The 26,310-nt window shown below is 38.1% G+C and overlaps 1 pseudogene; it reads left to right on the top strand.

The window, feature by feature from the left end:
• LOC113890318 overlaps window positions 1-25,824 on the top strand; it is a 43,556-nt pseudogene extending 17,732 nt beyond the window's left edge.
• The last annotated feature ends 486 nt before the right edge of the window (window positions 25,825-26,310 follow it).

The raw sequence follows: 26,310 nt of genomic DNA, 5'->3' as shown, positions 1-26,310 counted from the left end.
TTTCTCTGTGGCTCTAGGGAATGGTGAGATTGTTGTATGGTATACTGATGCCCTCAAAAGTTTATTATCTTCAGTCCATTTGTGGATAACTTGCCTGACTTGATATAGAACCCAGTCAATAATGATGTCTTTTTGGATTTACACAGGAACATTGGATAATATGTGTAATCCTTTGTTTTTGCTTTAGTATCAGTAACAATCTTATACCAGAGTCATAGTAGAAAAGGTGGCTATTTCTTAGAGTCAACGTACTTTGCTCTCCTCCCTGGTCTAGGTTTGTGGGAGGACAGAACCTGAGTTGACACCTAAAAGTGAAAATAAGGGGTGAAAAGGAGGGAAACAGAAGGCAGCAAAAACATAAATGTTTTCGATAGCAGAACTTCCCTATCTCTCAGTATCTGTTTCAAGCTTTCTCTCTTCAGGGAAAATGCACTGAAGGAAAAGAAGGAAATCAATCATAAAGAACTTTGGGGAGAGTAAGAGATTTAAAGCTGTAGTTCTTTCTGGGCAACTGATAGAGTTTCTGGAAATAAACCATGGAAAGGATGAGTCATATGACTTATGGTTTTTATACTCTGTAATACTTGAGTCACTGACATAGAACTGAATGAATCAACCCATGTTAGAAATAGGATCTTTCCTGGAAAACCCAACCGTATGACTTTATTATGTCTGCCTGTATCTGAGAATGAAAATTTATCACTTGTAGCTTTTACCTCTCTTTTCATGTAGAAAATATATTAAACAAATATTTATACCATGATAATAATGAGCCTGGAATTTTCTCAAGCACTTGGAAAATTACAAGTTAGTCATTGGTAGAATGACTTTTATTACAGGTTACCTGAGTTTTCAAAATTGTCCATTCTTTATTTAACTTATAAAGAAATAGCTTTTCCTTTTCAGGCTATAGAATTTGCACAGTAAAATTGAAAATTTATGAAAGCATAATGGCATTTTTTCCTTTAATCTTACAGATGCTACTTTACTGTTTGTTCTCAATATATGTTAAAATTTAAATTTTCCCACTTCCTACCCCTTTCATTTCAAAAGTGTGCCATTCCCAGATGATACAGAACTTTATATTGCTAGACATATTTATCTTATACCGATTTGTTTTCTTTTATTATTTGGTCTTAACTTTACAGTAAATGAAATGCAAAAAATAGCAGCTACTGAACACTTGGGATAATTATTTTTCTATCAACAAGATTTTTTTCACTAATGGTAAACAAGTGTGCACACTGATAGGGACTAATAAATCAAGACTTTTTGGGCTATTAGTAACATAAGACTCCAACTGAAGTTACTTAAATTATAAAAAATAAGTTGCATCAGAGATCAAGTGTTTGGCAATAGGCTGTTCTGGACTTAATTCAGAAACTCAATGATGTCAGTTTTTTCTGCAGTTCTCTTGGATTTTGCTCATGGTCACTATATGGCTGCAATGGAACCAAGTATTAATAGCATAGCCTTACACAACAATATTAAAAGATAAAAATGCTGAATTTTTATCAGGCATCCCTTTGGAAGGTCAAGAAAAACTTTCCAAGGTGATCTCAGAAGACTTCATCTTCTATTTCATTGACTGGAGTATTATCACATATTCATGTCTTTTGCTAACATGGGGATGAAATTATCACAATTGACTTCAACATTCCTCTAAGTTTAGAAAACAAGCCATGAAGCACTTGAGAACCTAAGGATCAAAAAAATCAGGATTCTATCAGGAAGAATGAAGGTGGGAGCTATTTACCAACAGTGTGGATCTGATTGAGGAAATGCATAAAAAGATAGGGGCAGTAAGGCTTGGAAGAGTGGAAGCTGTTACCATGCCTACCGTGAACAGTCGAGGGCAGAGAGTAAAGGCTCTGTAGCCTGGGCTACCTGTTAGGAGCAGTTCCCTTTCATACAGCAAGGCAGCCAGTCCACTACAATTCTGTGGGGAGGAGCCAGGGAAATAAATCCCTCAGCCTAACTCCCCTTCTTCTCTCTAGTCTCCTTTATTGACAGACCACCCAGGAGACAGAGCATGGAACACAATAACTCATTCAATGCATCTGCCTCCAGAGACACAGAGTAGGAGTGTAGAGTTTGAGGAAGACAGAAGTCATCTATCAAAACTTTTTTTTTTAAATATTAATTTATTTATTTTAATTGGAGGCTAATTACTTTACAATATTGTAATGGTTTTGCCTTACATTGACATGAATCCGCCATGTGTGTACATGTGTTCCCCATCCTGAACCCCCTTCCCACCTCCCTCCTCATCCCATCCCTCTGGGTCATCCCAGGGCACCAGACACGAGCACCCTGTCTCATACATCGAATCTGGATTGGCAATCTGTTTCAAATATGATAATATACATGTTTCAATGCCATTCTCCCAAATCATCCCTCCCTCACCCTCTCACACAGAGTCCAAAAGAATGTTCTATACATCTGTGTCTCTTTTGCTGTCTCACATATAGGGTTATTGTTACCATCTTTCTAAATTCCATATATATGTGTTAGTATACTGTATTGCTGTTTTTCTTTCTGGCTTACTTAACTCTATGTAATAGGCTCCAGTTTCATCCACCTCATTAGAACTGATTCAAATGTATTCTTTTTAATGGCTGAGTAATATTCCATTGTGTATATGTACCACGGTTTTCTTATGCATTCGGCTACTGATGGACATCTAGGTTGCTTTCATGTCCTGGCTATTATAAACAGTGTTGCAATGAACACTGGGGTACATGTGTCTCTTTCAATTCTGGTTTCCCAGCAGTGGGATTGCTGGGTCATATGGCAGTTCTATTTCCAGTTTTTAACGGAATCTCCACACTGTTCTCCATAGTGGCTGTACTAGTTTGCATTCTCACCAACAGTGTAAGAGGGTTCACTTTTCTCCACACCCTCTCCAGCATTTATTGCTTATAGACTTTTGGATCGCAGCCTTTCTGACTGGCATAAAATGGTACCTCATTGTGGTTTTGATTTGCATTTCTCTGATAATGAGTGATGTTGAGCATCTTTTCATGTGTTTGTTAACCATCCGTATGTCTTCTTTGGAGAAATGTCTGTTTAGTTCTTTGGCCCATTTTTTGATTGGGTCACTTATTTTTCTGGAATTGAGCTGCAGGAGTTACTTGTATATTTTTGAGATTAGTTGTTTGTCTGTTGCTTCATTTGCTATTATTTTCTCCCATTCTGAAGGCTGTCTTTTCATCTTGCTTATAGTTTCCTTTGTTGTACAGAAGCTTTTAAGTTTAATTAGGTCCCATTTGTTTATTTTTGCTTTTATTTCCAATACTCTGGGAGGTGGGTCATAGAGGATCCTGCTGTGATTTATGTCAGAGTGTCTTGCCTATGTTCTCCTCTAGGAGTTTTATAGTTTCTGGTCTTACATTTAGATCTTTAACCTATTTTGAGTTTATTTTTGTGTATGGTGTTAAAAAAGTGTTCTAGTTTCATTCTTTTACAAGTGGTTGACCAGTTTTCCCAGCACCACTTGTTAAAGAGATTGTCTTTAATCCATTGTATATTCTTGCCTCCTTTGTCAAAGATAAGGTGTCCATATGTGCGTGGATTTATCTCTGGGCTTTCTATTTTGTTCCATTGATCTATATTTCTGTCTTTGTGCCAGTACCATACTGTCTTGATGACTGTAGCTTTGTAGTAGAGCCTGAAGTCAGGCAGGTTGATTCCTCCAGTTCCATTCTTCTTCCTCAAGATTGCTTTGGCTATTCGAGGTTTTTTGTATTTCCATACAAATTGTGAAGTTATTGGTTCTAGTTACGTGAAAAATACCGTTGATAGCTTGATAGGGATTGCATTGAATCTATAGATTGCTTTGGGTAGTATACTCATTTTCACTATATTGATTCTTCTGATCCATGAACATGGTATATTTCTCCATCTATTTGTGTCCTCTTTGATTTCTTTCATCAGTGTTTTATAGTTTTCTGTATACAGGTCTTTTGTTTCTTTAGGTAGATATATTCCTAAGTATTTTATTCTTTTCATTGCAATGGTGAATTGGATTGTTTCCTTAATTTCTCTTTCTGTTTTCTCATTGTTAGTGTATAGGAATGCAAGGGATTTCTTTATGTTAATTTTATATCCTGTAACTTTACTATATTCATTGATTAGCTCTAGTAATTTTCTGGTGGAGTCTTTAGGGTTTTCTATGTAGAGAATCATGTCATCTGCAAACAGTGAGAGTTTTACTTCTTCTTTTCCAATCTGGATTCCTTTTATTTTATTTTTTCTGCTCTGATTGATATAGCCAAAACTTCCAAAACTATGTTGAATAGTAGTGGTGAGGGTGGGTACCCTTGTCTTGTTCCTGACTTTAGAGGAAATGCTTTCAATTTTTCACCATTGAGGATAATGTTTGCTGTGGGTTTGTCATATATAGCTTTTATTATGTTGAGGTATGTTCCTTCTATTCCTGATTTCTGGAGGGTTTTTATCATAAATGGATGTTGAATTTTGTCAAAGGCTTTCTCTGTATCTATTGAAATAATCACATGGTTTTTATCTTTCAATTTGTTAATGTAGTATATTATGTTGATTGATTTATGGATATTGAAGAATCCTTACATCCCTAGGATAAAGCCCACTTGATCATGATGTATGATCTTTTTAATATATTGTTTGATTCTGTTTGCTAGAATTTTGTTAAGGATTTTTGCATCTATGTTCATCAGTGATATTGGCCTGTAGTTTTCTTTTTTTGTGACATCTTTGTATGGTTTTGGTGTTAGGGTGATGGTGGCCTCATAGAATGAGTTTGGAAATTTACCTTCCTCTGCAATTTTGTGGAAGAGTTTGAGTAGGATAGGTGTTAGCTCTTCTCTAAATTTTTGGTAGAATTCTGCTGTGAAGCCATCTGGTCCTGGGCTTTTGTTTGCTGGGAGATTTCTGTTCACAGTTTCAATTTCTGTGTTTGTGATGGGTCTGTTAAGATTTTCTATCTCTTCCTGGTTAAGTTTTGGAAAGTTGTACTTTTCTAAGAATTTGTCCATTTCTTCCAAGTTGTCCATTTTATTGGCATATAGTTGCTGTTAGTAGTGTCTTATAATCCTTTGTATTTCTGTTGTGATTTCTCCATTTTCATTTCTAATTTTGCTGATTTGATTCTTCTCCCTTTGTTTCTTGATGAGTCTGGCTAATGGTTTGTCAATTTTATTTAACTTCTTAAAGAACCAGCTTTTGGCTTTGTTGATTTTTGCTATGGTCTCTTTTGTTTCTTTTGTGTTTATTTCTGCCCTGATTTTTAAGATTTCTTTCCTTCTACTAACCCTGGGGTTCTTCATTTCTTTCTTTTCTAGTTGCTTTAGGTGTAGAGTTAGGTTATTTATTTGACTTTTTTCTTGTTTCTTGAGGTAAGCCTGTATTGCTATGAACCTTCCCCTTAGCACTGCTTTTACAGTGTCCCATAGGTTTTGGGTTGTTGTGTTTTCAACCCAAGAAGAAGATATAACAATTATTAATATATATGCACCCAACATGGGAGCACCACAATATGTAAGGCAAATGCTAACAAGTATGAAAGGGGAAATTAACAATAACACAATAATAGTGGGAGACTTTAATACCCCACTCACACTTATAGATAGATAAACTAAACAAAAAATTAACAAGGAGACACAAACTTTAAATGATACAATAGACCAGTTAGACCTAATTGATATCTATAGATCATTTCACCCCAAAATAATGAATGTCACCTTTTTCTCAAGTGCACATGGAACCTTCTCCAGGATAGATCACATCCTGGGCCATAAATCTAGCCTTGGTAAATTCAAAAAAGTTGAAATCATTCCAAGCATCTTTTCTGACCATGATGCAGTAAGATTTGATGTCAATTACAGGAGAAAAACTATTAAAAATTCAAACATATGGAGGCTGAACAACACAGTGCTGAATTTCACAACTCTTGTTAACTGAGCACCTATCCTGTTCCAAGCAGTATGATAAGCAATTGGCATGAATCAAACAGGGACTCAGTATGGCAACAATGGAATGAACATATTTTCCATTACACGCCCAGAAAGAGATAGCAGCACTGTTTGTAAATATGCTGTGAGGTAAACTGATATGGGAAATCCCCAAGATTGAGTGGAGGAAGCATGGAATGATAGTGGTCAAATACCGTGAATTCGAGGAAAGGGGAGATTCCCCACACCTGTGAAGGGGTGGGGTTTCATTTGTTTTTGTAAATTATAAAAATCCACACCCAACCCAGTTTTAACTCTGTCAGGAAATGTATTACACATTTATTAGCTCTGTCTCAGGATGGAGGAGGGGAACGTTGCATGCTGTATCTTGGGTTGCTAATGCTTAAGCTCCCAGCCATGGCAAAGACCCCTACACCCAAGCTTGACACAGAAATAGCAGAGCTGCTCATGTTTGAATGGATCATGTGGACTTAAACATTGAGCATCTAAATAACACTACAGTGTGTTTGGGAGTTAAGGTTTTTCTTCTTTCCAGCCATGAAATTAGACTCAGACTCTTGGGGAACAGTTATCTATGACCAGAGGCAGAGAAGAACAAATATGAAGGAAAATGACTGCCTCAGTATTCTAGAGGATGACTGTTAGTAGACTGAGATTAATTTTTATTTAGAAAAATAATATGACATTTCTTATACCCAAGTGTGAGGGAGTAAATCAATATCCTCAATACTTAGATCATTTGCTTTATCATATCAACTTTGTGAAGGAAGAATTGCTATCTCTCTTTTTATCAATAATGAAAGTATGTTTAAAGAGTTCCCACAATTTGGCTATGATCATGGGACTTGTACTTGGGACAATGTGCTCCAGGGTCTCTGCTCTCAATCACTTTCTTATTTTACTCAGAATTGACTTGGATAGGGGTGTGGGTTCTTCTCCAGGCAACACAGAGCACTCTGCATAACACACCTCATAATTCCATTGGATGGTATTTGCTGCTACTGTGCTTTAAATAAATAGCAACATAACAGTTTATAGCCGCCATCCCAGGATCAACCCAGCTGATACTTGTATTTGATTTCTGCAACATAGCCAAAATGTTACTGCCACCACCACTCCCCATTACCATTTTCTAGACAAGAAAACCAAATTTTAAAGAAAGACAGAAAGAAGGAAGGTAAAAAGAAAAGTTACCTAACTTAAGGAACCAAGACAAGAGCCAAAAAACTCTTCAACTCCTAGTTCGGTATTCCAACCACTCTTTGCTTTACACACAATAATTTTAAAAATCACTAACCAAAACATTGGTTTCTTCTTTCTAGAGCACAGACAGTGATTCAGTGTTTGTGTAATGAGACTGAAAAGGCAAAGAGCTCTGTATGTATCAGTGTGGGAATGCCAACACATTCCTAATGGACTCTAGAGAATGGGCAAATGTCAGACAAGGATCAGTGACTTTGAGGATCACTTACTTTTTCAATATGGATCCAAATCCTTAGTACAAACTTCTATTATGCCATGTCTGTCATAACACCCTTCAATTCCATCAACAAAGTGAAGGAATGGCAAGATTTCTAGTTCCTACTAGAACCATAATTTCCACCTTAAATGCTACATCTATAACATAAGACTTTTCTTCTGGGCTATATTATTACAGCCTGAAGACCCTTCTCTTTTCACCTTCTCTGGTCTGCCTCTTCTTGGATTACTCATCTGGACTGATACCATTGTCAATCCCTCAGTTTCCCAAGAACAAAATTTGAGTAGTCACCCTTGAAACTTATTTTCCATGACCCCTCAGAGCCATTGTCAGCTCTAGTCTATTTTTGAAATGACTATTAAATCAGACCCTTCTATCCTTTTCCCACCATCATTATTATAGGTGGCACTAATGATAAAGAACCTGCCTGCCCAATGCAGGAGCTGAAGGAGATGTGGGTTCAGTCTCTGGATTGGGAAGATCCCCTGGAGGAGGGCATGGCAACCCACTCCAGTATTCTTGCCTGGAGAATCCTATGGACCGAGGAGCCTGGTAGGCTACTGTTCATAGCATCGCAGAGTCTGACATGACTAAAGCTACTTAGCATGCATGCACAATCCAATATTAGATCTTCTCTCGCTTGACCTTGGCTGACTCTACTTGTTCTCTTTACCTAAGTCCCACTCTAATTTATTATATATGCTCCTAACAGAGTTACTTTCATAAAAGAAAATTTTGATGATATCAACTTCCTTGCTTAAAAATGTGTTCAGTGATATTCACCTATTTGTTAAAACCTAGGTTCCTGGGAATATCCCACAAGCCCTTCACAATCTGATGCCAACTTCCCTTACCAGCCCTATCTCTTCCCATCCTCTGTCGTCTGCTTATATTCTCATAGTAATAACTACCCTTAAGTCCCTGATTGCATAATTCTGTGCTTTTGCACATGCCATTCACTCTGCCTTCACTTTTTTCTCTGCCTAAATTCTCCAAAATTTTCTTTGAAACAAGTTGCAGTATCATCTCCCTGGTGAAATTTTCTGACTCTGTAAGCATGTTAGTCAGTCCTGTGTCAGGATTATAGCAGTACTTTGGCATGCAACTAGGGGTAACAGCTGGAACTTAACCCATGTTTATGGTGGGATCCAGCTATATCTTGGCAAGCCTGGCAGCCTGGAGAGGAAAATCTATGGAAGCTGTTTGCATGTAAGGCCAGGTGCCTTACAAGTGTCAAACCCAGACTCTGACCAGATCCAATTTGAGGGTTGTGGGTGGGCAGTGATGTGAACACAGCATTGTTGTGTTTCTCAGGCTCCCCCTGGTTCATCACTACCTTAAACTGCTATCTAAATCTTTGGGAATTAAGGTTGCATAGAAAAATACAAAGTTATCTCATTGACAGTTCTGTGGGCCACCAAAATCATGACTCACAGATGGTTTGATCTTAACCACCAAAAGCAAAGTCATTTTCCTTAGAATTGTATGGAAGCAGCTGTATGGTTCACTGATTTGACTCTAGAAGCTAGAAGCAGCTTTAGAAGTTGCAGTGCTAAGTGTCCATTTCCTGTCTCTCTGGTAGCGATGGGGAGCAGAGGAAGAGAAAGATAGGCCTCGAAAACCCATCCCATGGGGCTGTAGGACAAGAAGAGGTTTCAGCTGAAATTACCCCTGAAGGGTACTGAAGCAAGAAAAAAGTGAGGACTGCCAGAGGATAGTTCCAAAAGACTATCGAGAAACCTAAATAAGATACACCTTAGGCAATTTCATCCCTTACTTTAACACTTGTTCATGTGTCTGCCCTGGGCATTCACCATTCCAGATGCCAAGGACATGGCAGAGAACAAAAGGTGAAGACAGGTAATAACTCCACAAGGACAGAAAAAGTCCATTTCTGGTGTCAGTGGGTGCAATGAAAAAACAAAGGGGCTGCTGTAATAGAGGACAGGAACAGAATGCGTCTTGTTGAGGAGAGATCATTTGAGCTCAAACCTGAAAAAATTTAAAAAATCAACCATGTGACTAACTTGGGAGAAGAACATTCCAAGTATAGAGAACAGTAAGTTCAAAGACCTTAAGATAATAATAAGCTTGACATTTCATAGACTAGAAAGAAGGTCATTGTAGAAACTAGTGGTCAAGTGAGAGTGGTATGGGATGATTCATGGAGATAAACAGATGTTGAGTCATGTAGGAACTTCCAGAGCATGTTCAGGACCTTGGACTTCATCCTGGGTATAATGGGAAGCTACTGGAGGTTTTAGCTGGGAATGGATATGATCTGAATTTTGTTTTAAAGATTCACTATAACATTTCAGCGGAGAATGGAATGTGGAGGAAAGAGGTCGCAGAAGGGGAAGCAGAGAGACTAGTGTAGAGGCTACTGCAGTATTTCAGGCAAACAATGGTGTGTGTTCAGACAGAGACAGCAGTGGGAAAGGGAGAAAAACATGGTGGACTTGAAACATATTTTGCACATATAATAGACAGGATTGGCAGGTACACTGGATGTCAGGGTGGAAAGGTTGCAGAATAATAAAACATAGCATGGTTTATGGCTAGAGCAACTCTGAGAGAAATGACTGTTAGAAAGGAAAGAACTGGGAACAACAGTGGAAGAGGAGGAAAATTGGGCTGCTAATTTTGTGACCTGTTAGACTTTTCAGGTAATTGGATTTAAAAAAAAAAATTCTGAAGAAACAGGATAAACTTTCATGGGTACAAAGTTTAGGAGCCATCAGACGATCATGGGTATTTAGTGAGAATAGTTCCAGAACTAAGTAAGGGAGAATTGGGGAAGCAAACAGGTTCCACAACCACATATGAGGGTTATTTGTCAGATAACATTAATGGTTCTTGAAGTCAAAGTCGCTCAGTTGTGTCCTTCTCTTTGCCACCCCATGAACTGTAGTCCATGGAATTCTCTAGGCCAGAATACTAGAATGGGTAGCCTTTCCCTTATCCAGGGGATCTTCCCAACCCAGGGATCAAACCCAGGTCTTCCACATTGCAGGCAGCTTCTTTACCAGGTGAGCCACAAGAGAAGCCCCAATGTTTCCCAGAGACTTAACAGGGAATGCTCATAAGAATAGAAGGAGATGTATGTGGCACCAAGCCACAAAGAACAGAGGACCAAAGCCAGAATATGTTATCAAATCTGTTTCTTTTTGCTTTCCTAACTTGTGACTTTATAGCTCCCAAATATTCCACTTGCTTTTCCTTGAGGATGCAACATTTTGTTTAGTCTTTGAACTTCTATGGTATCTCCTTTTGTGATTACAGTAACACTATCTAGGCAGAATTGGAAAAAATTCAGCAGTTATTTAATGAGCAACACTTGTGATTCAAGAAGGATACATATAGAACAATAAAATTTCTTGTTAAAGTATTAATTTCTAAAGCCCAAAAGGCAAAATTTCAATAACCAAAAATTATTCTTGAAAATCTCCTAAATTGCCCATATGAAACAAAATAGATGGTTTTAGATACCAACACTGTACGGATTCCCATAAAGTCCAAAGTGGAATACTTTTTCCCTAACACTAACAGACTGATATGGTTATACCAGATGAAGCTATACAGTGTACCCCAAAATAGCAGAGGTAGAATTAAACTCATAAATGTTCAAAGGATGTATGAAATGACTCCACGTTATCTAGTCCTGGTTTAAGAGTCTTTGTGGTCAGATATTCAGACAATAAAGGAGATTTTTCCAGTAATGATGGAGAGGAGCTTTATATAGTAAGTTTTCAAGAACCATAAGACACAGAAATGAAGCTGCTGAGAATATGTGTCTGATTCAGGACCAAATATTGAATTTGCATATTCTTGAACTTGCTCCATGCTCAGTCTCTCAGTCATGTCTGACCCTTTGAGACCCAATGGACTGTAGCCCACCAGACTCCTCTGTCCTTGGGATTTTTCCAGGTAAGAATATCTCTTAGAGTGGGTTACCATACCATACTCCAGGGTATCTTTCTGACCCAGGGATCAAACCCATGTTTCTTGGGGCTCCTGCATTGGCAGGCAGATTCTTTACCACTGTGCCACCGGGGAAGTTGTAAATTTGGTGAATAACAGAATGCTTTCTAATCTGCAAGCAGTCTGATAAGAGAGACAGATTTGCAGCTAGCACAGTTAGTGAGCTGCTGCATATTTTATCTGTCTGCAAATCTGTCTGCCCTACCAGACTACTACTTCCTGTCCACTTACACTAAAAGCTCAGCATACAGAGAACATTCAGTAAGTAAATTATACTCCCATGGCTGGGGAAGGACTTTCCCACTTCAGCTTATTTGTCATGACTCCCTCTATAACTTGAGGCCCTTGCTTATTTCTTATACTCTGATTCATTTGCTTCCTGGTTAGATGGACCAATATCCGTGGAGCTCTCCATGACAAAGTCAGCCAGGCCTCAGCCCCTTGGCCTTTCTCCCTGCAGGGCTAGTCCAGAAGCTACAGAGGGTGCTTTTTTATCTTAAGCCCACTGTTGCTCTTGGATTGACTCTGGTTTAAGAATATTCCTATAATCCCTTTGGATCAGCTTTTCTCCCACTATTCCTTATTACTAATCACTGTTAGATGGAAAATGAGAAATCTCATCATTTTGGTTAACTGGGTCACTATGAACCAAAGTATTCCTATGTTCCTACCCTGAAAGCATAATTAAAGCCTTGACTAATTACTGTTAAAGTAACCTTAATTAACTAACCTAACTTACCACTAATCAAGGGAATGGGTCTTCTGAGGGACTGTGAATCATTTTCTAGTCAGTATATAACATAAGGTAATATACATCTATATCCCTAGGGATGTACTCATTAAAAATAAATAAAAACTCTTCATTATTAGGAGATAAAATTGGAGATTACTTGTTTATTTATTTACACAAAGGATTGGACTCAGGACCTTGTCTTGCATTTTTACTACAGAGCTTTTGCCATGTTTATGAGACAAGTAGGGACTTGGCATCTCCCTTACTTACTCTGGGTTATTAGTCAACCCATGATAATTATTTCAGCAGTATGCAGAGGCTGCTATATCTGATTGCCACATTATGTGGTATGTTTGTGGGCATGCACACTCAGTCATGTCTGATTCTTCATGACGCCATGGATGGTAGCCCACGAGGCTCCTCTGTCCATGGCATTTTCCAGGCAAGAATACTGAAGTGGGTTTCCATTTCCTCCTTCAGGGGATCTTCCTGACCCACAGTTCAAACTAGTATCTCTTGTGTCTTCAGCATTGGCCGGCAGATTCTTTACCTCTGTGTCACCTGGGAACACCCTGTCACATTATAGTCAATTGTCATCTGTGTGACTTACGATATGTCAGTTCACCTCCCTGGACTCCAGCCTCTGCCTATAAAATGAGGCCAGTATATCAAAGCCCCTTCCAACTTTATTTTTTTTTTTAATTTTTTTTTCCTAATTTTATTTTATTTTTAAACTTTACATAATTGTATTAGTTTTGCCAAATATCAAAATGAATCCGTTCCAACTTTAATATGCTCTATTCTATGGCATAAAGTTACTCTTGATGTCTAGGTACTCTGTCTTGAAAGTCAAATTGATATGATGTTATTCTGTAACACTAAGAGTTATTTTCTATGACTACTCACAATATTAACCCTTCTCTTTGAAAGTTTTAATTATACAATTTCCAAAACTGCCTGATGAGAAGACAAATTAATAAACTGCCTCAATGCAATAATTTCAACACAAGAGAGGTTCCACCAAAATATCTATCTTAGCTCTAATTATCTGGAGTTCCCCATTTTATTTCTGCAGTGTAAGGCACCATGCATTTATCAATGATTTGGCATCAATATGAATGAGTTTATATAAGACCATTTCCTTGGCACAGGCTTTGAGTTAGACAGAAGTGGAAACAAAAACAAAAACCCAAAAAGCAAACATTACGATACTGATGTGAAGATACAAACGAAAGACATCAGAGTAAACACAATGGGAACTATCATCATTAGTTTCTTAATATTTCTCCAGTGGGTACCATGGCCCCAGGCCATCCCTGCTTTTCCTGTGATAAGAATTCGTGTCTATTGTTGACACTCAGGAGCCTGTAGTGGAAAAAAGTGGTGCTGAACACTAGAACTAATGCATGAAGGAGGCTTTATGCAAAATCCCCTTTCCTGAACAGGCTTAAAACTAAGTTAGCTTTCTTTTAGTTTTGGATTGTTTAAAGACATCTGCAAAAAGCCTGGGGTTGGAGATGCCTGTAGGCTTCCCTTCCATCACAGCGTTGCTCTGTTTGCCAACTGCTGGGAGCATCCGCAGCCAATTTATCACCTGAAAGCCACAAATACCTGGAGAACATATTCTGTCTGTAAAAATAGATTTCACAGATTCTTCAAGTTGTGTCATTATGTTTTAGTCTTCACTGCCTATTTATAGGGAGAAGGCAATGGCACCCCACTCCAGTACTTTTGCCTAGAAAATCCCATGGACAGAAGAGCCTGGTAGGCTGCAGTCCATGGGGTCGCTAGAGTCAGACACGACTGAGAGACTTCCCTTTCACTTTTCACTTTCTTGTATTGGAGAAGGAAATGGCAACCCACTCCAGTGTTCTTGCCTGGAGAATCCCAGGGACAGGAAGCCTGGTGGGCTGCTGTCTATGGGGTCGCACAGAGTCGGACACGACTGAAGCGACTTAGCAGCAGCAGCCTATTTATAGTAAATGAATGAGTGAATGAGAAAGCGAGTGAATAAATGAATAACCAGGTAAGTTAAAGTGTTTTCTTCCTTTCTACCTAAATAATTAAATCAGTTTCAATCATGTGTGAAAAAATAGACTGGAAAGGGTTTTTTTTTTTCAGGGATTGTTGTCTCAGTGATTATCAAACTTTAGTGTCAATAAGAATCACAGAAAACATACTAAATATTCAGATTTTGGGCCTTTGCACCTAGAGATTCTGAGTCAGTAGATCAGGCACAAGCACAGAAATGTAAGCATTAATAGCACAAGTGCACACACACACATGCAAATACACATGCTTCAAAGCTGATTCTAATGTGGGTGGTTCACAGGCCACATTCAGTGAAAAACTACTATATAATGACTATTGATCTTCTGGTCTGTCACTCTGATATCAGAACCTTCAAAATATTATGGGTTGTACCCATCTCATCTTTGGACCAGGGTGTTGAATGAAAGCAAGCAACACCCAAATAAGAGAATTCCAAAGAGAATGCCAAAGTACAAAGGGAACTTAGAATATCTAAGCTGAATGTTTACTATAAAAATAATTAAGACAAGATGATAATGACACAAAAATGGATAGATTAATAGATCAATGGAAAAGAATGAAGAGTCAAGAAATAAAAAACATTATATGTGAGAAATTAATTTTCAACAAAGGTGAAATGAATTCATTGCTGAATAAATAGTCTGTTCAATGCTTGAACAATTGGATATCCACATAAAGAAAAAAAGGGCTTTTCTTTACCAAATTCAAAAAGCAAATAAAAATGGGTAATACAACCAAATGTTAAGCTAAAAGCTTTACAATTTATAGAAGAAAAGACAGAGGAAATTTTTTGTGATCTTGCTTTAGGATAAGAATTTTTAGATTTAATAGCAAAACCACAATCCAAAAACAGTAAAAATTGGTACAGTGGAGTTTTCCAAAATTAAGAACTCTTCAGAGTGAAAACACAAGCCACTGACTGAAAAATTATACTTGTAAATCACAAATAAAATGGTATTTGCAAATCACTTATCTGATAAAGAACCTGTATCCACATTTTACGAATAGCTCCTAAAACTCTATAATAAAAAGTGGAAGCGAAACTCACTCAGTCATGTCCGACTCTGCAACCCCATGGACTATATACTCCATGGAATCCTCCAGGCCAGAATACTGGAGTGGGTAGCCATCCCTTTCTCCACAGGATCTTCCCAACCCAGGTCTCCTGCATTAGAGGTAAATTCTTTATAAGCTGAGCCACCGGGGAAGCCCAAGAATACTGGAGTGGGTAGCCTATTCCTTCTCCAGTGGATCATCCCAACCCAGGAACTGAACTGGGGTCTGCTGCATTGCAGGTAGATTCTTTACCAGCTGAGTTACCAGGGAAGCCCATAATAAAAAATGTTAATGGGTAAAGAATTTAATATAGATAGTTCACCAGCAAACATGTATGGATAACAAATAAGCACATGAAAAGATGCTCAAACTCATTAATCATTAAGAAAATGCAGATCAGAGATACCACTACAAATCTGTTAGAACAATTATAGTTTAAAAGACTGATGAAAATATTTAGGACATTGAGGAACTGAAACACTACTCCACAACAAAAGGAATGAACTATTAACACATGCAACATGAATGAGTCACAACTATTTACGCTGAGTGACAAAAAGCAGACAGAAGAACTATAGTCCTAAGATTCTATTTGTGTGAATCCTAGAAAATAAAATCTGATTCAATTTGACAGAAAGTAGATTAGTGGTCTCCTGAGAAAGGGGAAAGGCAAAAATGGGAGGAAGAAAGGGATTAAAAGGAGACTCAAGCAGTCCTTGTGGTAGATGTATTATAATGTTCATTGTCTTTACTGTGGCCAAAGTTTCATAGGCTTATGTCAAATATATACATCAAAGTATATCAAATTATATACATCACATGCAAATTATTGTATGCCATTTGTATCTTAAGAAGACTACTTAAAAATTGATATGGGCCTCACTGAGTTCCCTTGTGGGGAACTGAGGTATGGATAACCATCTCCATGGATAATATTCTTTGTATTCAAATCTCTGGATGAAAGAATACCCATACACACACAGAGAGAGAAATATATGCATACATATGTGAATATGTATACATATTCATGAATGAAGCTATGATAAGAAAGTTTCTTAGCTTAAAAGTATAACAATTATATCCTTTAGGAATTAATAACATGAAAGTATTATTTCTAAAGAGTAACTAGAACAATTTTAATTTAAACATTACCTGTTAGGGAAATTTTTAAAAAAATAAAAAGCCAGAAAACAGCAGTAATAATGTGAGAACACTAGAATTCTCATTTCTCTCATTTTCTTCTGGTTGGAATACACACTTATAATTACTTTCATTATTTTTTAAAAGTCATCTTGAGTGTGTGTGCCTGTATGCTAAAGTTGCTTCAGTCATGTCTGACTCTGCGATCCTATGGACTATAGCCTGCCAGGCTTGTCTGTCCATGGATTCTCCAGGCAAGAATAATGGAGTGCATTGTCATGCCCTCCTCCAGGGGATCTTCCCAACCCAGGGATTGAAACCACATCTCCTGTGTTGGCAGGCAGGTTCTTTACCACTAGTGCCACCTGGGAAGCCCCAAAAGTCATCTTATAAAATTTAAAATGTATATAACCTGTGTATTAGTTTTCTATTGCTGTGTAATGTATTAACACAAATTTACCACCTTTAAATAACAAAAATGTATCATGTCTTACTTTCTATGGATCAGAAATCTAGGTATGGATTAGCTGGGTATTCTGCTCAAGGTCTCACCAAGCTAAGATCAAGACATCACTAGGGCTACAGTCTTGATCTGAGGTTCAAGATCTTCAAGATCACTGTTATTGGCAGCACTGAATATCTTGTGCTGTGTGTCTGAAGACCCATATTCTCAATGATTATTGGTCAGAAACTGCCATCACTTTTTAGGGGTTGTTCCCAATTTCTTCCTACATGACTTCCTCCATGAGCACTTCACAATGGAGAATTTGCTTCTTTAAGACTAGTAAGAGAATCTTTCTCATGCTTCAAATATCTTTTTTGCAGAAGGGGCCCAGCCCCTTTGAAGGATTCACCTGATTGAATTAAATCCACCCAGGATAACCTCTTCTGATTCATTCAATTTCAACTGATTTTGGATATTGAAAACCATCTCATCTTTGTCATGTAATGTATCCTAATTGTGGGAATAAAATTCATCATATTCATGACCTTGTCTATACTCAAAAGGATAGACTTATTTATGCTGCCTACATTAGGGAACAAAGAATTTAGGAGTCATCTTAAAATTTGGTGTACAGCATTTGGTTCAGTTCAGTCGCTCAGTCGTGTCCGACTCTTTGCGACCCCATGAATCGCAGCATGCCAGGCCTCCCTGTACATCACCAACTCCCAGAGTTCACTCAGACTCACATCCATCGAGTCGGTGATGCCATCCAGCCATCTCATCCTCTGTCATCCCCTTCTCTTCCTGCCTCCAATCCCTCCCAGCATCAGAGTCTTTTCCAATGAGTCAACTCTTCGCATGAGGTGGCCAAAGTACTGGAGTTTCAGCTTTAGCATCATTCCTTCCAAAGAAATCCCAGGGCTGATCTCCTTCAGAATGGACTGGTTGGATCTCCTTGCAGTCCAAGGGACTCTCAAGAGTCTTCTCCAACACCACAGTTCAAAAGCATCAATTCTTCGGCACACAGCTTTCTTCACAGTCCAACTCTCACATCCATACATGACCACTGGAAAAACCATGGCCTTGACTAGATGGACTTTTGTTGGCAAAGTAATGTCTCTGCTTTTGAATATGCTATTTAGGTTGGTCATAACTTTCCTTCCAAGGAGTAAGCGTCTTTTAATTTCATGGCTGCAGTCACCATCTGCAGTGATTTTGGAGCCCCCCAAAATAAAGTCAGCCACTGTTTCCCCATCTATTTCCCATGAAGTGATGGGACCGGATGCCATGATCTTCGTTTTCTGAATGTTGAGCTTTAAGCCAAGTTTTTCACTCTCCACTTTCACTGTCATCAAGAGGCTTTTGAGTTCCTCTTCACTTTCTGCCATACATTAGGACCCAGAATATCTAAACACAGGTACCCAAGGAGGCAAGTGTAAGGATGCACATCCCAGCATAGCTGATAACATGAGAACATTTTACCTTCCATTCAAAAGTGCAAAATAGGAAATGTATAAATAAAATGAGTAATGTTCTTAAGTTGGAATATAAAACAAAATTTGGGCAGTAAAAAAGTGAGTAACTAGGTAAAATATATGGGGTCTTTTGGGACAGACCCCTCCACTTATTCTCTGCAGCGGTTCTTCTCTGAAGTATCTAGATAATAGTATCTGATGCACATTTCCTGAGTTGTCTTACAGATGCTAACCCCATCAACAAATGAAAGAAATTAACTTCTTGATGACCATGTGCAGTAGCCCCCAGACCTATCTGCTCCTAAGGATCGATAATGTTAACCCCTGTGACACCACCCTGTTACTTCATCATCAACTAACCAGAGAACTGTGCATGACTTGATCACATACCCTCAGACGCCCCTCCCTTGCCTTGTCTTTTTTTTTTATTTTTTTAAGTCTTTATTGAATTTGTTACAGTATTACTTCTGTTTTATGTTTTGTGTTTTTGGCTGTGAGGTATATGGAATCTTAGCTCCCTGACCAGAGATCCAACCTGTACCTCTTGCATTGAAAGGCAGTGCCTTAACCACTGGACCACCAGGGAAGCCCCTCAACTTGCCTTTAGAAAATGCTTTGCTAGGACTTCCCTGGTGATATAGTGGATCAGAGTCTGCCTGCCAGTGCAGGGAACACAGGTCAGATACCTAGTCTTGGAAGGTCCCAAATGCTGTGGAGCAACTAAGTCTTCATGCCACAACTACTGAAGACAGAGCACCTGGAGCCCGTGCTCCACAAGAGAAGACATCACAATGAGGAGGCCGTGCACTGCAGCAAAGAGTAGCCCCTGCTTGCCGCAACTAGAGAAAGCCCTCACAAAGCAATGAAGACTCAACACAACCAAAAAAACAGATAGTTCTTTTAAAAATCTATATATTTCCACATGAAAGGTTACAACTTAAAAATTGCCCAGTGTTCACCAGTTTCGGAAATCTGACCTTTGCTGATGCTGCAATAAAATGTTGCAATTGAAAAAAAAAATCTATATTAAAAAAAGAAATATTTTAAAAAATACTTTCCTAAAACTCGTCGTTGAGTCCAGACTTTTTGAGTGCCAGCTGTCCCAGATTCCTTGTCTGACGCCTTACAGTAAGTGCTGCACTCTCAGTCACCACAGCCTGATGTCAGTAGATTCGCTTTACTGTGTGAGGGCTAGCAGACCCAACTTTGGTTCAGTAACAGGGCTGTTTATTTCAGCATTTGCTTTACCTACATGAGAAACATAAACCCCTCTTGTTTATATCTACACAATCAGGTTTCTGTCACATGCAGCCAAATGCAAATCTAAATAATATGTGGGTTCTAAGAATCTCTGTGTAAAGAAATCTATCTTTCTTAAACTTATTTGTACCCAAGCATTTCTAAACTATTTATTTTTTACTTCATTTGATATAAAATTCCACAAAACAATGTTCCATTGGATATCTGTTTGGGTAATGAAGTTTTATTTCCTGTTATAAAAAACTTGTATAATTGCCAGTCTGTTTTGCTGGCTAAAGTACTGAATTAATGAGATCAAGGCATGAAAACTGGTCTTCATATGAACATCTTGATTTCACCTTATAAGATAAGCTATCTTAGAAAAGACATTATGGATTTACCCATGAGTCCATTGATCCTAAAAATATCTATTTGCCACCCAATCAACACAAGCTCTCTGCCAAATTCTGGGGATACAAAGATAATTTAATCATGTGTGCAAGTCTCAGTTATCTTAAATGGATACAAAGATAATTTAATCATGTGTTCAAGTCTCAGTTATCTTAAACTAAGTGTGACAAAACAATTCATTATAATGTAATATATCTAACATTCCATTATGACAATTTAAGGACAATTCCAAACATTCAGGACAGTCATAATTTTCCTGAATCAAGAATATTGACCTCCACACCATCAGGCTCTTAGGAAAAACTGGGTTCCTTAACAAGAAAGAGAGCTAAGTTAACCAGCTAGCATTGGCATCTCAACTTTGACTTTCTTTCATTATCCTTGTACACACAGTGACATATGTCAAAGAACACAGATATCAATTCTTTGTGAAAACTGTAAATTAACAGTCAACACTGCTGATAGAATGAACAGATCTGATGTGGAAAGAAGAGGGGAAATATTTAATTACAACTAAAGGGAAAGAGGCTTCAGGTTAAGAAGACAGACATCTTCAACAGGATGAAAGGCATCAGCATGTTTGCAGACAGCAGGGGAGTTTTCAGTGGAAATGCAGAAGATGAATGTGTTGAAAAGAAGAGTTAGTTGATGGAGCAAAGTCTCAAAAGAGAAAGGAGGAGTTGGAATAAAGTACATCATATTAAACTGAACAGAAATAAAGCCTTATCCTCCGATTCAAAAGGAGGGGAATAATATGCAGGTGGATGTAGAAGGGATTGATATGAATTGACTTGTGTCACAAAAATATATGTAGAAGTCCTTACCCCACTACTTAAGAGTGTGACCTTATTTAGAAATAGAACCAATGCAGATGTAATCAGCTAACAAGAGATCACACTGGAGTAGAATAGACCCCTAATCCAGTAGAGATGAAGTCCTATAAAAACTGCGACATTTAGAGACAGACACTCAGAGAAGGAAGACAACGTTAAGACACATGAGGAATGATAACCATATGACAATCAAAACAAAAACTTGAGTGACCCATCTACAAGTCACGGAATACCAAGGATTGCTGCAAACTCCCAGAAGCTAGGAAGGGGCAAAGAAGAATGCTCTTCTACAGATTTCACAGGGAACATAGTCCTGCTTCTGTTCTGATTTCACACTTCTAGTTTCCAGGACTGAGATAATAAATTTTTGTTGTCATAAGCCACTAAGTTTCTGGTACTTTGTTACGGCAGCCTTAAAAACCTAATGGAGGGATGTTGTGGAAAACCACCCTGGTAGCCTTATCTTATAGATGAAGAGGGGGTTCAGGAAGTAGCAGGATGGTTTAGAAGGGAGTGTTGAGCTGTAGTGAAGTTCAAAACTAATCCCCTAAGGGAATGGAAATGGTAGCCAAGCATGAAGATGGAAGATATAAAAATGAGTAATGAGAACCTGACTGAAGTCAGTGACTATGAATTTACAACAACAGTAATATGATAAAAATCCTAGACACAAATAGGAATTTAGTACATGATAAAGGTGGTATTTCAAGTTAATGGATAAATGACAAATCCAATACAATACACCTGACAATTTGTAGGAAATAAATAAGGTTAAATATCTATGGACAGAATAATCTGTCCCCTTAAATCTATTGTTTATAATAATGGCAAAAGTTTTAAAACCTAAATATTAAATAATTGTAAATAGCATATGATGTTTGGTTGCTAACACATTTTACATAGTGAGAATATATCATTTTTAAATTTAAAACAATGTCAATATATATTATTTTTGACTGTTATTATAGTCTTCTTGTGAAATATATATATATATATATAGAGAGAGAGAGAGAGAGAAACCAAATGATGAAATTCTATAAAAAAATCAGTGGTCGTTTGAAGTAAGTCAGAAAGAGAAAAATTGTATATTACTGCATATATGTGGAATCTATAAAAATGGTACTGATTAACCTATTGGCAGGGCAGAATAGAGACACAGATGTAGAGGACATGTGGACACAGAGGGGGTTGGAAAGGAAAGGGTGGGACAAATTGGGAGATTAGGATTGGCATATATACACTGCAACAGGTGTATAAAACAGGTAGCTAGTGGGAAACTACTCTACAGCACAGGGAGCTCTGCTCAGTGCTCTGTGGTGACCTGGAGGGGTGGCAGGGGGAAGGTTCCAGAGGGGATATATGTATACAAATAGCTGGTTCACTTTGTTATTCAGCAGAAACTAATACAACATTGCAAAGCAACTGTACTCCAATAAAAAAAAAAAAGAAGGAAAGAAAGAAATACAAGTGGAACCCCTTCCCCAAAATGATAGAACTAGAATACAATATATACAATAAGTCAGCATCCTGCTTTAAGTGTTAAAGAGCCATGGTCAAGAGCATTTCTGGAGGAGGGGAAAAAAACAAAAACAAAAAACTGCCCACCAGCTGGGATCAGGAGTGGGTTACAGGATTCCTGGAAAGATGATGTCCAAAACCAGTGCCATGATCTTTGTGGGACTAACTATTAATACAAAGATTCCATGTGGATGGGCCTGAGTTGGAGGGGACAGTGCAATGTTCTGCTGAGATGCCATTTTGGAGAGAAGTGGGACTATAAACAATCCCAGAAACACTTGGATTCTTACAGGTTTATTAGGGATACAGGGATACAAGGGTTTACTTGAGCGTTTGTCTGTGGCAGCCACTCCTTAATCATTTATAAATTTGTTTAGAAAACAAAGTGCTATAATTATTGTGACTCCAGAATTTCAGTCTTATACAGAACTGTGTACCTATTTGTATTCATGAGACCTCATAGCTTCCTTAAAAAATGGTGGCTTCCACTTCCTCTGCATAACATGGAATCCTTGAGAAAGGAATGTGGGGTTCCCAGATGGCACTAGTAGTAAAGAACCCGCCTGCCAACACAGGAGAGGTAAGAGATGCAGGTTCAGTCCCTGGCTTGGGAAGATCCCCTGGAGAAGGGCATGGCAATCCACTCCAGTATTCTTGCCTGGAGAATCCCATGGCCAGTGGAGCCTGGTGGGCTACAGTCCATAGGGTCGCAAAGAGTCAGACACAACTGAAGCAACTTAGCATGCATGCAGAAGGAATGTATGTATGTCTCTATATATGTACACCTATGCATACATTTTCAAGGGCAATATCTATTGTATTAGAATTTTTTTAATCTTTACATCTATGCTATTTGCACATTCCCAGATTTAATGAAAACAGGAGTTCTGCTGAAAATAAAATGGTCTGAAAAAGAAGAAGCAGGTCAGCTTAGGAACAATTAGGCTCAAAAAAAGTTTGAGTACTATCTTCCTGGTGGGCTTAGTTGTGTAATATAATCCAGAAAAAGCACAAGTTTGTAGAATGTTCTCCAAGATGAGGTTCTGAGATGTTTTATTTTAGTGCTTTCATTTTCTATAATGAAATGAGATAATAAATCTCTATTTGTGTCTGAATATCCCAAAATAGCTTGTAAGAATAGAAAAATCTGACAGTTGCTGAGGAAAAAGGAAAAAAAAAAAGTGAAAATAGCTGAATCTGTCCAATCTTGTACTTATCCATTCAGGCTAAAAATGGTGTTATTGTTGAAAAGAAGTTAAGAAATTTTCTTCAGGAAAAAAAAAAAAAAACTTTTGTGGATAAAAAATGTCATTTGTTGCTCTCTAAATGCAAACGTGCAAAATTAATTTAATTCTTTTATTGTAACTAAGTAAAAACATAATAGAGAATTGTCTTTCTTTCATTCTGCAAACAGATAGAAGTCCCAGCCTGGGCATTCACTGACAGAGATAGACTCCAGCAGGAATAAGAGGTAGTCTTTGCCCTCAAAAAATCTTATAATCTTCATGAATTAAAATCATGATGAAGGGCACAAATAGGCAGTTCACAAAGAGGAGAAAAGCTAATTGTCTAGAAACATACATAAAATATTCATCTTCAATGGTAACCAAGCAGTGCAACTTTGAAATAGCAAAATGATATTGTTTTTCATCAACAACTTAGAAAAGAATGTCTAAGAATAATACATGACTGACACATAAAATTAGGACCTCTAATTAATTATTGTTGATGTTGCTTAGTCTCTAAGTTGTGTCTGACTCTTATGTGACCCCATGGAGCCCCTCTATCCATGGGATATTCCAGAAAAAAATACTAGAGTGGGTTACCATTTTCTTTAATCTGGAGATTAAACCTATATCTCTTGCATTGGCAGGTGGAGTCTTTACCACTGAGTCATCAAGGAAGCCAATTAATTATTGTTGAACATAAATTAGAAAATCTTTCTGGAATATAATCTCACAGCATGTATCAAAAGAATTAAAATTATTCACATAGTATGGTACAAATCCACATCCAAGAATTTCAACTGAGAAAATAAATGATTGACGTTCTCATAAATGGAGCAATGAGAATGTTCATCACACAGTTTTTAGTAGTTTTAATAGCTCAAAATAAATTTTAACAACCAATGTACCATGAAATGGAAGATTTGTCAAAAATATGGCACATTTTTATAAAATGATGTTGCTAGTAAGACTTAAACAATAAAATAATACTGAATAATATCAAGAATTTTATGATATAATTAGTGAAAGATAAAATTAAAAAATTGGGTTCAGCAGGATGCCATTGTAAATAAGTCATGTGTATATATTGTAAAAAGCTATATACACAAATAGTAAATACAAGCAAAAGAGTTAGACTTGTTTTCATAGAAAAATAAGATTAGAGGGAATTTTCTTCTTTTTATTTCTTTCTATTACTTAGATTTTTAAATGCTGAGCATGTGGCATTTCTTCTATTAAAAATTAACTTTTAATTATTGCCAGGAGAAATATCAATAACCTCAGATATGCAGATGACACCACCCTTATGGCAGAAAGGGAAGAGGAACTCAAAAGCCTCTTGATGAAAGTGAAAGTGGAGAGTGAAAACGTTGGCTTAAAGCTCAACATTCAGAAAACGAAGATCATGGCATCCGGTCCCACCTCTTCATGGGAAATAGATGGGGAAACAGTGGAAACAGTGTCAGACTTTATTTTTCTGGGCTCCAAAATCACTACAGATGGTGACTGCAGCCATGAAATTAAAAGACGCTAACTCCTTGGTAGGAAAGTTATGACCAACCTAGATAGCATATTCAAAAGCAGAGACATTACTTTGCCAACAAAGGTTCGTCTAGTCAAGGCTATGGTTTTTCCTGTGGTCATGTATGGATGTGAGAGTTGGACTGTGAAGAAGGCTGAGAGCAGAAGAATTGATGCTTTTGAACTGTGATGTTGGAGAAGACTCTTGAGAGTCCCTTGGACTGCAAGGAGATCCAACCAGTCCACTCTGAAGGAGATCAGCCCTGGGATTTCTTTGGAAGGAATGATGCTAAAGCTGAAACTCCAGTACTTTGGCCACCTCATGCGAAGAGTTGACTCATTGGAAAAGACTCTGATGCTGGGAAGGACTGGGGGCAGAGGAGAAGGGGACGACAGAGAATGAGATGGCTGGATGGCATCACCGACTCAATGGACATGGGTTTGGGTGGACTCTGGGAGTTGGTGATGGACAGGGAGGCCTGGTGTGCTGCAGTTCATGGGGTCGCAAAGAGTCGGACACGACTGAGTGACTGATCTGATCTGATCTGATCTGAATGCTTAGACACAGTCCTTGCTTGCTTTCTCAGATTCCATTGACTGACTCCTTTCTCTCTCAGTTGACTACCTGCCTTCTTCAAATACCCCTCTACTCTTATACTGCGATGCAGCACCATGCATGGGAGTGTGGGATTTGGCTTCCTCAGAAGCTCCTGTGGAGCCAGATGAAAAATTAATTTCCCATAAGGTAGACTTTGCCCACTAAGAAACAGGAGATGAGAGAAAGTCAGACAGGTTAATTTTCCCTTCTCTCTCTCACTCATATATTACTGAGATGTGAATCTTCTTTGTAATCTAGTGAAGTCTCATGCACTGAGTACACATGTGAGCTGAGAAATATCAGTGTCCCAAGGGCATTGGTTCCAGGACCCCACCACAAATGGAGATGCCAGGGGCTTCCCCAGTGGCTCAGATGGTAAAACAAACAAACAAACAAACCTGCCTTCAATGCAGGTGACCCCAATTCGATCCCTGGGTCTGGAAATCCCCTGGAGAAGGGAATGGCAACCAACTCCAGTATTCTTGCCTGGAGAAATCCATGGACAGAGGTGCCTGGCAGGCTACAGTCCTGGGGTAGCAAAGAGTCAGACATGACTGAGCGACTACAATTTCTTTTCTTTCTTTCAAGTCCCTTACATAAAATGCTGTCATATTTGCATGTAACCTACACAGATTCTCCCTTACAATTTAA

The sequence above is a fragment of the Bos indicus x Bos taurus genome, chromosome 3, assembly GCF_003369695.1.
Source record: "Bos indicus x Bos taurus breed Angus x Brahman F1 hybrid chromosome 3, Bos_hybrid_MaternalHap_v2.0, whole genome shotgun sequence".
Lineage (NCBI taxonomy): Eukaryota > Metazoa > Chordata > Mammalia > Artiodactyla > Bovidae > Bos > Bos indicus x Bos taurus.
This window is presented reverse-complemented; position numbering and strand designations above follow the sequence as displayed.